The 12,796-nt window shown below is 37.6% G+C and overlaps 1 protein-coding gene and 1 long non-coding RNA gene across 6 annotated transcripts in view; one reads left to right on the top strand and one right to left on the bottom strand.

The window, feature by feature from the left end:
* The window catches only part of PRKCE (protein kinase C epsilon), a 301,037-nt gene that overhangs the window by 229,293 nt on the left and 58,948 nt on the right, over nt 1–12,796 (bottom strand). The window lies entirely within an intron of this gene.
* Nucleotides 1–12,796, top strand: part of LOC308193489 — a 68,611-nt gene that overhangs the window by 27,985 nt on the left and 27,830 nt on the right. For both annotated transcript variants that reach the window (XR_013949683.1, XR_013949684.1), the window contains exon 1: nt 1–12,796. This exon is cut by the window's left edge and continues 27,985 nt beyond it. This is a non-coding gene — a long non-coding RNA (uncharacterized lncRNA).

Genomic DNA, 12,796 nt, shown 5'->3' with positions numbered 1-12,796 from the left:
CATTATCCTCATGTCTTACAAAATATGGTCCCTGACGTCCCACTGGGGGAAGTTTCAGAGATTGGAACAGAAATTAGAATTGATTACAGAACACATATGAAGTGGAGACGGCAGGTTTTTTTCTCAGAGTTAATTAAATTTAAGCAACAAGACAAAGGATGAAAGTTTCTGGAAAATATAAAGTAAAAGCTAATATTCGTTAACAGGAAAATGGGGGGGGGGGGAAGAAGCAAAGAAGCCTTTTTTCCTAGTAGGGCTCATAAATGAAAGAGGAGTGGGGAGCTCATCATTTTTCATGATGAGGAAATGGAAGAGGAAAAGGATTTCATTATTTCATAAGACAATTATGTGTAACAGATATAGAAGATATATCCCCTCTGAAATTAATTCTTAATAGTGCATTTATACATAGTATGCTTAGCTATAGAATACAAATCTTTCTATTTCCAGGGTTTACTGTCATAGTGGAATCCACTTACAATGAAACCGTTAATATACAGAATGCTTCCCATTATCCAATTTACTTCCACTGTATTTCAGTGGATTAAAAATAAATAAATAAATAAATAAAACAGAAACACACAAAATTGTAGATAGCAGACTAACTTGGCAATACAGGTCTGAGTTAATACAGATGGAGCTTCAAATACACCATATTACACCAAAAAGCACAAAAATTGAAATACAGAAATGGATGCTAAGGTAACAGATTTAAAGGTACATGATGTGTTTGGCTGATTTTTCAAATCAATTCAGCATTGATCCAAGGTAATTTTTCATTCTGTTCTCTCAGTTTCAACACCAATCCTCCAGACTACAAAACTGGCTGGATCAAAAGCCAATACTGTAGATTTTCATTGTAGCTACAGTAGCTGTACTACAATTCCATCTCCAGGCAAGAATCTAAAAACAGCCCACTGTGGTTTACTAATTATCTCCAAGATGCACAGTTCAGCACTGTTTAAAAGTTCCTCTCTTGTAATCAAAGAGAAATGTTCTCTGTTGTACCATTTCTGCATCGCAGGTGTTTTAGTGAAGTCACTCCTTGGCACATGGCAAGGCTCTCTAGCTCTTTTACAGAGACGATGACAACACACCAGGACATGCTTTACTTTAGATTTTTATCTCTCACACTCAGGTCTAGCTGTGAAAATCCACTTACTTTACAGGTGGAATGTAGCCCTGGTGATAGCTTCAAGTGTTCAACTGATGGACCTTGTCAATAGAAAATATACGGACAATGTAACACATGCAGAAATAGCAATACCAATGCCTTACTGAACTTGTATAGATGCTACAGCACAAGCCAGAGGAATTCTGTGAAAATTAATTCAGGGCTTTCCATATTTCCTTCTGAAATTGAACACACCAGAATCAGCACACTCAAGAAAAGGTGATAGACTTTTTTAAAAGGTTGTGAATATCAACAAGGCCAAATTCTGTAATATCTAACGTAGTTGTTAATTCCTAACAGAGTTGATTAGTGCTCTCCTCTGCAGCAGAAACTAGCTTATAGGTACAGTTTAAAGGATCTGCTCAGTGACAATATGGGTGACAGAATAAGGTCTTGAGAAATTAAAAAGACTGCATAGGAAATGTACTTATAATTAGATATCAAATAGGATGCACCATAAAATACATGAAGTGCAATATAATTAGCCATTGCAAAGCTGCAGTAATTTTTCCTGTTTATATGGTTTATTTCTAGATCTTGTATTACACATTATTATTCAGATCATTCAGTTGCTGTCTTAACTATCTAATATGTGTCCTTGCAGACATACAACAAGTAGCACGAGGATAACTCTATATGAATAGTAATGAGCTATGGAGCAGTGCTTAGTGAAAATGAATTTCAAAATGAAAGGAAGAGGGAGGGAGGAAGGAAGAGAAGATCTTTGTATTACTACCATACCTGGAAAATACATGCTCAAGAAATCAAGGTCTTGGTTTCTCAAGCTGTACTATATAGTAATTAATATTACATATACAGTCTTATTTTCCTCTAGAATCAAATAATGGTCCTTTTTTGGGGAAAAAAAAAAAAGCAAAAAACAGAAAAACAAAAAACAGAAAAAATGCCCCTCATCTCAGTTTTTACAACAAGATAAGAGGAAATGGGATATTCGAGTTACAGATGTTACCTCGCTCGTGATGACAGAACATTCACCCTGAGAAGGAGGTTATAAAAAGGAAAAACACCTTACTATCCTTGCCACATCTCTTCCTTGCAATAAATTCAACCATATTTTGTTGTATATACAAACTCTTAAAAAAATCTAGCTCATGTGAGGGTAGCTCTAAAGCATGGGGTTTAGAATAGATTCGAAAGCCTGCAGGAAAATTAAGAGGAATACTTGGACAGCTGGCCTGAGCTAAACTTTGTTCTCTCTAAATAATGTTTTTTTTCCAGGCTACAGCATAATGATGGCAATAACTTCAGGCTACCCATGTCCTCTTTGATAAAGAATAGCTAGAAGGCAGATAGCAATTGTTCTTGCTGACACATATCTGTGTTTGCCACTTGGGGGGTGTGTGTGGGGGGGGTACTGCCTAGGAATCCAGAAGGATTTGAAATAGGGACTGAAGAACCACTCCTTTTATCAAGCCAGTTGACTAACTTCTTCTCTTTCACATAGATCTACTACTACAAAAAACAAACAAACAAAAAAAAAACCACCACTTGTAAATGATGCTAACAAAGAAAAGTATAGCAAAGCAAATGAAAACACATTAAGTACATTTATGGAAACACAACCATGTACTATTCTTTCCAAAATATTTTTCCACATGTAGTAGCAGAGGGAAATCGGATAATATTAATAAAGAGTAATGTTGAAAAATTCAAAATACTTTGATCTTTATTTCCCAAATTATGCAAAATCTGAAAATTGCAAGTATTTTTGTCAGTCCTCTTTTCCATCATATTAATGCAGCAGCACTTGACAATTAATTCCCGTAATCTTTTATCTCCTTAACAAAATTATTTACTTTAACAAAGATCATTGGCTGCTGGTAAATTTATCTTCACATTCCTTATCAGCTTTGTCCTCTTTCTCTTGGTTGCATATCCTGCCAGACAACTACTATTAAATACACAATTTTAGCATGCAAAACATTTTTAAGAGGAGAGACACCAAAAGATGAAGAGAAGATGGTTTAGAAACCTTGGCAACGTTTCAGAAACATCATTCTGAGCAGAAAAATCTATCTTCACAAGGCTTATCTAGAGTAGGAATTTTAATGTCTATTTTTGCTTAGAAAATTTCTTTTCACATCTGAATGACTAAAACCTAAAGATCTACAAAGAACCAGTGGATCCAATATGGATAAGCTGCAAGAACAGGTTTTCTAACTTGACACAGAACAAGCTCTAGTGTTTCAATACAGTTTTGATCCATCACATTTGCAGGTGTACTACTACCTTTTTTCAAATGCTACTTGGCCACAGATGAGGTATACTTTCATCTTCAAAAGCTAAAATACTCCATAGTTATTGAAACTTGAGAACGTAACAGTCAATTTTAGAATAAATACCTTTCAGCAGTACTGGACATACTGTATGACTGTCTTCAAAACATCTGGTTAGTTAAAACAGGAGCAGTGAAATTTCTTCTCTAATATAAACCCTATGATCACCCAAACCAGAGCATATCAGTCATGCCTGGACAATGAGAGGCACTAAACAAGTTCTCTTCTCAGGTTTTTGTCCTGCAGAATTTACAGTCTGCAATAAATAAAATGATAGGAAACGCCAGAAAAGATAGACAAAGAAATATTATGAAGGTTGTAGAATTATTATCAAAAGAGACACAAACTGTGTGAAGACTTGAAACTGCAGAGATTTACCAGTGGTTGTGAAGGTGCAGGTCGGACTTTATGTGGAGTAAGGGAGAGCTTGGATAAATCAGAAGTTTTGTTCTCAACTACAAGGCAGCAATTTTGAATTTTGATTCTGTGGGGCTAGAGCAATGAATGGAAAATGGCAGAAACCTGAACCCTGAATGGCAGGCACCTGAACACCACCTAAACAGATTAAACTGAAAGATAGTAAGTACACAGTCTCTGTCAGTATCCAATTCCGATGCAGTCATTGACACCCTCTGTATGCTTCCCTACTTGCATACCAGCCTTTCCTTTGCTCCTCCTCTCTTGTATCTATGATGGGTACTAGGTCCTTTTCTCTTGCCTTTATCTTTTGTTTGCTGTAACTAAACTGTGAGAAGGGCCAACATTATAATAAATAAAGATCTGTAATAAATGTCTTCTGACTGTTCTGAAGTCATGTTCTAAATAAAGGAAGAAAACACCACACTGGGCTTCTTGTGAGGAAGTCCGATCCCAGATAGCCATCTGAAGCCAAATGAACACTTTGAACTTAAAAACTTTCTCCAGTCACAACTCTGACCCTCCCAAAGTATGCCATACATACATCACACATCTATGAGACACAGCATCAGGGGTGATGCAGCACAGAGCACAAAAAAAAAAAAAAAAAAAAAAGCTTAGCAGTACCACTTGCAATTGATGAAAAACAGATAAACATCCTCAAGCACAGAAGGATGAGTAAGAATCAATGGAGTCTGGAACAAGTGGAGAGCACATAAATTTGTCTCTTTTATGGATCATATAGGTATTCAGAAAGACAGGTAGCAATTTGCTTGCCAAGAGATATGTAAAGCACTCTACATCTAATTCAGTTCATTGCTGGTGAATTGAAAAAGAAAAAGAAAAGAAAGAGCAGTAACACTGTCATAACTATCACTCTGATGTTGTTCTGTGCTTTAAATGGAGAGTGAGGTAGAGATTAGTCAAGAAATATGCGTTAGTGATTTATCTTTTAACACTTTGATTCAAAAATGCAATAAGAATTAACTAACATTAATTACTAATGTATTTAGAAGTAATGCTTAGGCTCTTAGGACCTTGCATTGCTAAGCTGTAGACTGATGACTGAAGAGGGGAGATTAATTAAATGCTATGATTAAATCCAAGAAAAAAAAATATGCTACTGAACTGATTCTAGCCAGCTGCAGTTTTAGAAGAAAAAGTGTAACAAGGCAATAAATAAATAAATAAATAAATAAAGCGTTAAAGTGTTACAGGGTAACAAAAAAAAAAAAAGCATAATTAGGTGAAAAAAAAAAACTATCTCCATCTCTGTGAATCCCCAGTGGACCCTGATCTCATATAAAGGAAGAAAAGAGAGAAAAAATGGTCTGGAAATCACTTTATCACTAAGCTTCAGCCAAATCCTGCCTCCTGCTCTTTTCCATAGCAATCCACTTCCAAAATATTCTTGCACAAAGGCTTGACACAGAAAAAGATATTTTCCTAACAAAACTTACAGGTATCAGAAAATCAGCAAGTTCAAATGCTTTAGTTCATCTATATGTTGCAGAGACACTGGCAGTAACATGACCTAAACAAACTGTAGCACAGAATCACTACCTTGTCCTTCGATGGTTTACTTTAGAAAATATGAAGAGCCACATTTGCCTCTTTGTACCTGCAAAACATTTGTGATTATTCAGTAACATATGGAAGAGTAACCTCAGCAACAAAACGTTGAGATTGTCCCCAAAGTTTGGGGAAAGAGAAGAACCACTGTAAATTAAATGGAAACGTGTCATGACTCCAAGAGAACAGCTAGATAACAGTAATACAGAGGGAGGAGCATGACAGGTCAAAATCTTCACTCCCACTAGATGGCAATATTGTGTTTTTTCCAAGTGTAGAAAACACATGGAATGGAAACTGCAGTATTTTTCATGTTTGCTGAAAGTTGCATTTTCTGTAAAAATAAATTAAAAAAAAAAAATCTAACCCAGGTTTTATTGTTCACAGGAGTGGAAAAAAAAAAAAACGAACAAAAAAAAAACCAAAAAAACAACAAAAGAGTTGATAATACATATAACTTAGCCAACTTACGCATTAAGCCAGAAATAGAGACTACAGAACCTAAAAAATACACTAAATGAATAATAAATGCAATATATGCTTTTAAGGCTGCTAGGCTTATAATTAGGCCCATCTCAAATTAGATCTTCAATTTAATTCTTTACCACTGTATCAGCAGGATGTGGCAATGGAAACAGCACATTTAAATCCTGTGGGAGAGAACATCTCAATTTACTCAAACAACCTCCTGTGACATTAAGCAGAAGCTTAGAGCAGTATTCAAGAAGCTCTGAATTAAAGAGGGCTCCAGTTCCAGCTCTCACGGTCAGGGGATGGGTCACTATGACAATAGGCCTGGAAAGAGCATCCTGATTATTAAAAAAATAATAATTAAAAAAAATTATAAAAGCTAAAAACTTTCAGTTTTTCAAAAAGATCAAATGTCTATATGCATGTGAACCAAAACTCATGAAGACATGTTTCTAAATTCTTCAACTCATTCCCCAAGCAACATTTTAGGAAATTTGTATAGAAGCCTTAACAAAAATATTCAAATAAGAAAAGAGCTAGCATAGAAACCCTTTGAAATCATCACTCAAAGAAACCAAAAAAAAAACAAACAACAGTCTCTTTAAAAAAAATCTACAGCTTAAAAACGAAAATGAATTTTCCATTGTGAACAGTTAAAGAGAAATAGCCAGATGCCAGTCAGCCTGTTAATGCATATGCTTAACCTTGCCCTCTAAAATTTTCAGAAGGAGTAGGGTACAGCCACATACCGAAGGCAGATAGAAACGTGCAAAGAATGACGGAAATGCTCAGCGCTCCAAACAGACTGAGCCACCGGACGGAGGGTGCTGGGATTGCTGACCCAGGACTTGGCAGAATCAAGTTCAAGGTTACATTGACTTGAATTCCTGTGGGAACCTGTGCTCATCAATGACCATTACTTACAATCTGGAAGCCAAGGAACAATGGGCACTACATCTGGAAGATCAATTCCCTGCAAGGGGACGTATGACAATACTAATCCCAGTTCTACAGCATCTTCCTCAAGAGATCTACTTCTGCTATGCTGTGATGCTGACATGTCCTACAGTTTAATCACCTGCAGAAGGCTTACACTCTCATTTCAAATATAAACACTAGCTTGCAATAACAGATCAACCCTGACTCCTGAAATCAAGCTATTTTAGAACAAGAAGCAGATACTCATTTCAGTTCTGTTCATAGTTTATTATTCCGCTTTGCAGGTAATCTCATTAAACCATTTTGACTCATTTGTATGAAGCATAATACAAAACTATTCCTCCAATACCTAGTATTAAATGTACAGTTCCTAGGTACTATATTTCCATTCTTGAACAAGGCCTTGAAATAAGTGAAAACCTAACAAATCTTTTAAACAGTGCTGGAGAAAAATGAAAAATGCTGTTTAGTAACAGTTATCTGGTTCAATCTCATAAGTGCTTACTTAAAGGTTTTGGAAGGCATTTTGCATATTATCAAAATACCTTAGAGTTACAGCTTAACATATGTGCTAGTAGTGGTATGCTGGCTTCTAGAAAAAACTAAGCTATAATCAAAATCTTGTTTCATAATGAGCTTTTCCCTTTCCCCTTCTCTGGTTTCCCCTTGCTTGGCATATGAGATACGCACACACAAGAAATACTCTCCTCGTGGAGCCAGTAATACTGTTCTACTGCTTCCACACAGCCATACAGACAGGGAGCAGAAATTACTTGCAGGGTAACTGAAATTTGTCCTCTCTTTGGGCATTCTGCCTCCAACCCAATGTCTGTCCACACAAACTCAAATGCACACACACAAGTATTTTACTGTCTTAAAATTTGAATTTAAAAATACTGTACATATATCAGCATATTCCCAAGTATTATTAGAAAATATTAAACTTTTCCTGAAACTGGGTTTTAGGTGACTGAAAAATGTTCATATCTTATGAAGATTTACTTGGATGGAGCATTTACTGCTCCATCCCAAACTCCCTGGCACCCTCAAAAGATCCCCAAATCCTACAAGAATGGCTCCAGAGTTTTTAAATACTAATGGCAAAGACAGCTCTTGAATCCATAGCTGACAGCACTAAGCAGCTCCCTAACAACAGCACTGGTGCCATCTGTATCAGTCCCCATTTTGATATCTCTTTCAACAGAAATAAAATCAATCCTTTCATTGGACATGTAATATCTTAAAACAGATGTGATTTAAAGACCATACTAATATTCCACAACCGAAAGGAAAATGGCCTTGTGTCCAGCCCTGTGTTTTCCATCAGCTGGTGGTGCTACACGAGATCATCCTCCAGTGAAGCGCAGAAGCAATGACATGCTTTATGAGAACATGCTTTGTTAATGCTCTTGAGGTTGAGAATCATCATCAATAACACCACTGGGCCACAATATGTAACCTGAAACGTGAATGTCATTCCAGACTGCAGTCAGACGAGGGGTGAGGTATTCAGAAATTAATGAAGGTGACTTGGATGTATCCATGCAGATAAAAAAAGCTCAAACACACTCCCATGTAATACTGACTCTCCTCATTTCCCAAGGAGAGGATTCTGCAGGAGCTGTCAGCACTTAGCACAATGAAGCCGTAAGTGACACTGCCTATGCTGCTGTCATACAGCACTGCCCATCAGATGCTGTGCCATGCAGGCATTTATAATCAGTGGGTCTCCAATTAAGCAATCAATACTCTTCTGCTGTTTTTCAATGGATAAATCTATTTTCTTCTTCCCTGAGATGCAACAATAACAACAGACCAAAAGACTTTTGAATATTCTGGATGATATCAAACACTAGACACGGCCAGATACTTGCAGAATATTTAGGTTTTGCATCCAAATTAATTGTTGTGGCATGCTTGATCCAAACACATCACTCAGACCACTCCAATTTGGTATATTAGTTGTTACACACTGCCCTAACTTTGCAACCTCTCCTCTTTTCCAACATGTGGCAACCATGTAGAACACCCACCGTCAGCTCACACAGTCATAGCTACTGTGTCTTCATAATACGTTAATAATACATTGCTCTCTTCGTTTGGTGATTAAGGCTTAGAGTCAAAACCCAGGCACTTGATAGTTGTGCCAAATATGTGATAATTTTGTTTTAAAGGCTAAGAACACCCACTGTGAATTGACTGAATTTGCCAAAATTAATATTTTATTCTCACAATAGCCATATGCTATTCATTTGTACCTTAGCCTGAAAACAGCCATTATAAATATCAAAATCTCAGCAAAAACATTTTGCAGCAAATTAAAACAATTTATTGCACCAACACAAAGGGGCAGACAGAACCTGTGAGGTCAGAGTGTCAGTAAGCTTGACTTCAGAGAATTCATCAGAAAAGAATTATCAGAAGTACTTCAAGCCCAAAACAAGAGAAGAGTTTCCAAGCACATCAGAAGGGATTATAGGCGAGTAAGTCAGTTGGATCAACTTGGTCACAAAGAAAACAATGTTATCATACAGAGCTAAGACAGACTGATCAGAGCAGGGATGGAACCACTGCACTTAAGGGTCAAGTTTAAAACACCTCTGTGCTGGGCTTTATTGTATTGATATGGAGAAGAAAATGCAAATATTGTCCAGACCCTTAAAAGATCAAGCAAATCCAAACAGTCTTCCTTCCTTCCTTCAGCAAAAGTAAACATTTAAGGCAGAACTTGCCTGAGCTAATAACCAGCAACCTTCCCTCCCAGGTTTTCCTTCCCTGCTGTCTACAGAAAATCCCAGAGATAGAGAGTGAGAGACAGCGTGCGTGGGAGGTGGGAGGGAGAGTTAAGGAAGCTGAGGGGAGAGAGGAGGGTAAGGAAATAAGTTATTCTCTACAGATGGCCCAGCTCTTTAAATCCCTTCCTGCAGTCACTCCTTGAGCTGAGAGGAGAAGACATCCACTCCCTGTCTGCATCCCTGCACCTCACCACGCTTCAGGCATGGAGGAGTGGACAGAACAGTAGAAGCAAGTACTCAAGTCTTACCACTGCTGGACTCAGCAGTAAAGCACTCACTAACTTCAGCAAGGCTAGGATTTTATGCCAGATTCACAAAAAAGTCATCTATAAAATTCCTGATCAGGTCCCCAAACAATCTGTCAAGGATAAGCAAAAAACTGATGAGATATCTTCCCCCAAGTCTGCTCTTTCTGTAAGAAGGTTTTATTTTATTTGGCTCTAACTGTAACGTATTGCTAAATGTCGTTGTAAAACGCAAAAATATTCATTCATAAATATTCAGTAACATAGTGAACTTACAATGAACTACACTGGCTGTTGCAGCAAATTTAACTCACAACACACAGAATCCTAGAAGTCACACAATTAGATCTAATTTATCTAGCTGCTGATAATAGAAGTGTCGCATGATAATAAAGCAGATCCTTGCTTTTAGCACTACATAGCATGTATTCATACCACAGAGTGATTGCACAACTCCGAGGAAGGCAGTCCATTAACCTTCAGGACCTAAAGCTGTTACCATAGACAGTATTTGCTCTTTTACAAATGCATTTCTCTCCAACAGATTCCCCCACTACCCATTCTCACTTGTCCCTCACTTCCCATTCTCTCCCCATAGTAAACGCAAAAATACAGACTGTGTATGAAGCAGGGTGTCAAATAAAGGTAAAGAGCGGCCCTGTACTGATGTAGTGACATTCATTCTGTAGGCAACTGCAACCAGACATGGTACAATTTCTTTTACAGTCCTCCGACTGTATGTACAGGAATCAGTTTGAATGCTGTACAGAAACAGACCTCATGTGTAAAGCTTTAGCTGCCTAAGAACACAGAACTAAGGTCTAAAGCAGGAAGTGAATCACATCACGTACAACCGAAATGAAAAATTTGTTACTCGGTGACTTCCTTCTTAGGCATGGCAATCTTTCTAATCTACGAGAGTATGGACTGCCTGTATGTTTGCAGGAAAAAGAGATGCACCATCTCAACGAGGAGATTCATGCTCTAAAAACAACACAAATTTTATATCTCTATCACATAAAATAAGGCCTGGATGCCATGAGTAAGATTTTTTTCCTACAAAAGATGGCACAGGTATCACTACTATAACTGAATCCCATCTATGTTCCGATCACAAAAGAGAATTTCAAGCTACCATCCCTCTTAAGCCACTGCTGAAAAACTGGTTCTTGAAATAACACAGGGAAGTGCTGCCCGCAGGAATACTAACAACGTCTCTTCCAGGAACCGGATACTTTACGTTTGCAGCCTATCAATTTGAGATAGATGCACTGGCTGCTTCTATAGTAGTCACAGCAGTTTCAGGGATATCACATGAGAAACTGCTGAATAAGGTATTTTAATCAGTGTTTTTGTTTTGATACTCTTGAAAGTATTCTTTTTTTGTCCAGGTGATAATAAAAACTGAAGTTAGTGACAACAATGACCCAGTAACATACTGGAAATCAAAAGAAAGACCATTGTTGCTTCTTAGTTAATGACTTTTCAACTCTGCATTTTTGTTGCATCAGTAATATTTTGGAAAGACAAGATTCACACCAGGTATAAATCAGTGCAACTCTAGTGAATTCCAATGGAATTGCACCAGACTCCACATACCGTAAGCCATTCTATGTAGTTGCCAAAAAGGAGAGAGAGGAATTGCTCTACAGCAAGGTTTGGCTCATGCTGTCCTCATGGGGAAGAAAAAGTCCATCTATGCTCTTCTTCAAAACCAGGCTAAAAAGGCAGTATGAAGAATGTTTAAAAGGCTGAGTCCAGTTTATTCAGCCATGTCTATTAAGGAGTTTCTGAAACTGCAAAAAGGAAATATATTTGATTTATAATTGTAAATCTTAGAAGTGGAAATATTTCTCTAATAGTAACAGAATCTACCTGGAAGTAAACTTAAAGCACATGAAAATACCAGCAGAAATCACGATAAAGTCACTAAAGTCATAAACGCTTCCTTTTCAGCAGTTACCATTCAAATGCAGAGCACTTTTAGCAGCAATTTTTCCTAGAACAATTTTTCAGCTGTCTTACCCTACTTCACACATTACCAAATCTTGGCCCCCAGTGAGAGTGCAGATGGCAAGCCTGAGGAAGGAAAAGAAGAAACGCAAAGAAAGAAATTGCTGAGACATAGCCCAAATTTTACATCAGTGGTTCTTAATTCCCTTTCTGAAGAATAGCTGTTTGCCCTTCTGCAATGATTTTATACACATTACTTTACACGTTTACATGACAAGTAAACAGTGAAATGAGTAGGACTGTTAAAAAATGAAAAACTAAATTCTTCTCCATATATTGTGCAGACTCTGCAAATTGGGTGTAAGTGCGAGGTTGACAACAGGGTGGGGGGCAGAGTGAGGAAGTCTGCAACCACAAACTTAGCAAGGCTGAGTGTTCGCTGTGTGTAGCAGTAGTAGAAAAAATAAGAAAGGAGATTTCTGCTTTTGTCAGTAGGCAGGTTCAGTTCGTTAAAAGAATATGAAATCACAAAACAGTTTCTCCCAGCTTAGCTTGAGCAGCACCTCTCTTTTTAAACAGACTTCTGTTGGGTGTGTTCTCTCCTAAAAACAGGCAAGTGATCATTAAGCATAAAATCAATTCAATCTCAAAGACTATATGAAGACCCTCCCCTCCTTCAAAGACATGCTCAAACAGTGCAAATCTTCTATTTAAAACTGTATCTTTGATCCTCCTCCAGGCTAGCAGTGCTGTGAGACAGCTGCAGAAGAGGAACACCTGGAAAAATACCTGCAGAATGGATAATGTGTCACTGAAGGCAGAGTAGCTGTCAGACCACATCACCTCCAGCCCACCCCGTGCAGCGCTCTCGCAGAGCCAGCACACAGGTCTGTGCTGAAATCTGTAGGACCATAGCTGGCAACAGTTCTGCAG

This window comes from Anser brachyrhynchus, assembly GCF_964034855.1.
Source record: "Anser brachyrhynchus genome assembly, chromosome: 3".
In the NCBI taxonomy this organism is placed as follows: domain Eukaryota; kingdom Metazoa; phylum Chordata; class Aves; order Anseriformes; family Anatidae; genus Anser; species Anser brachyrhynchus.
This window is presented reverse-complemented; position numbering and strand designations above follow the sequence as displayed.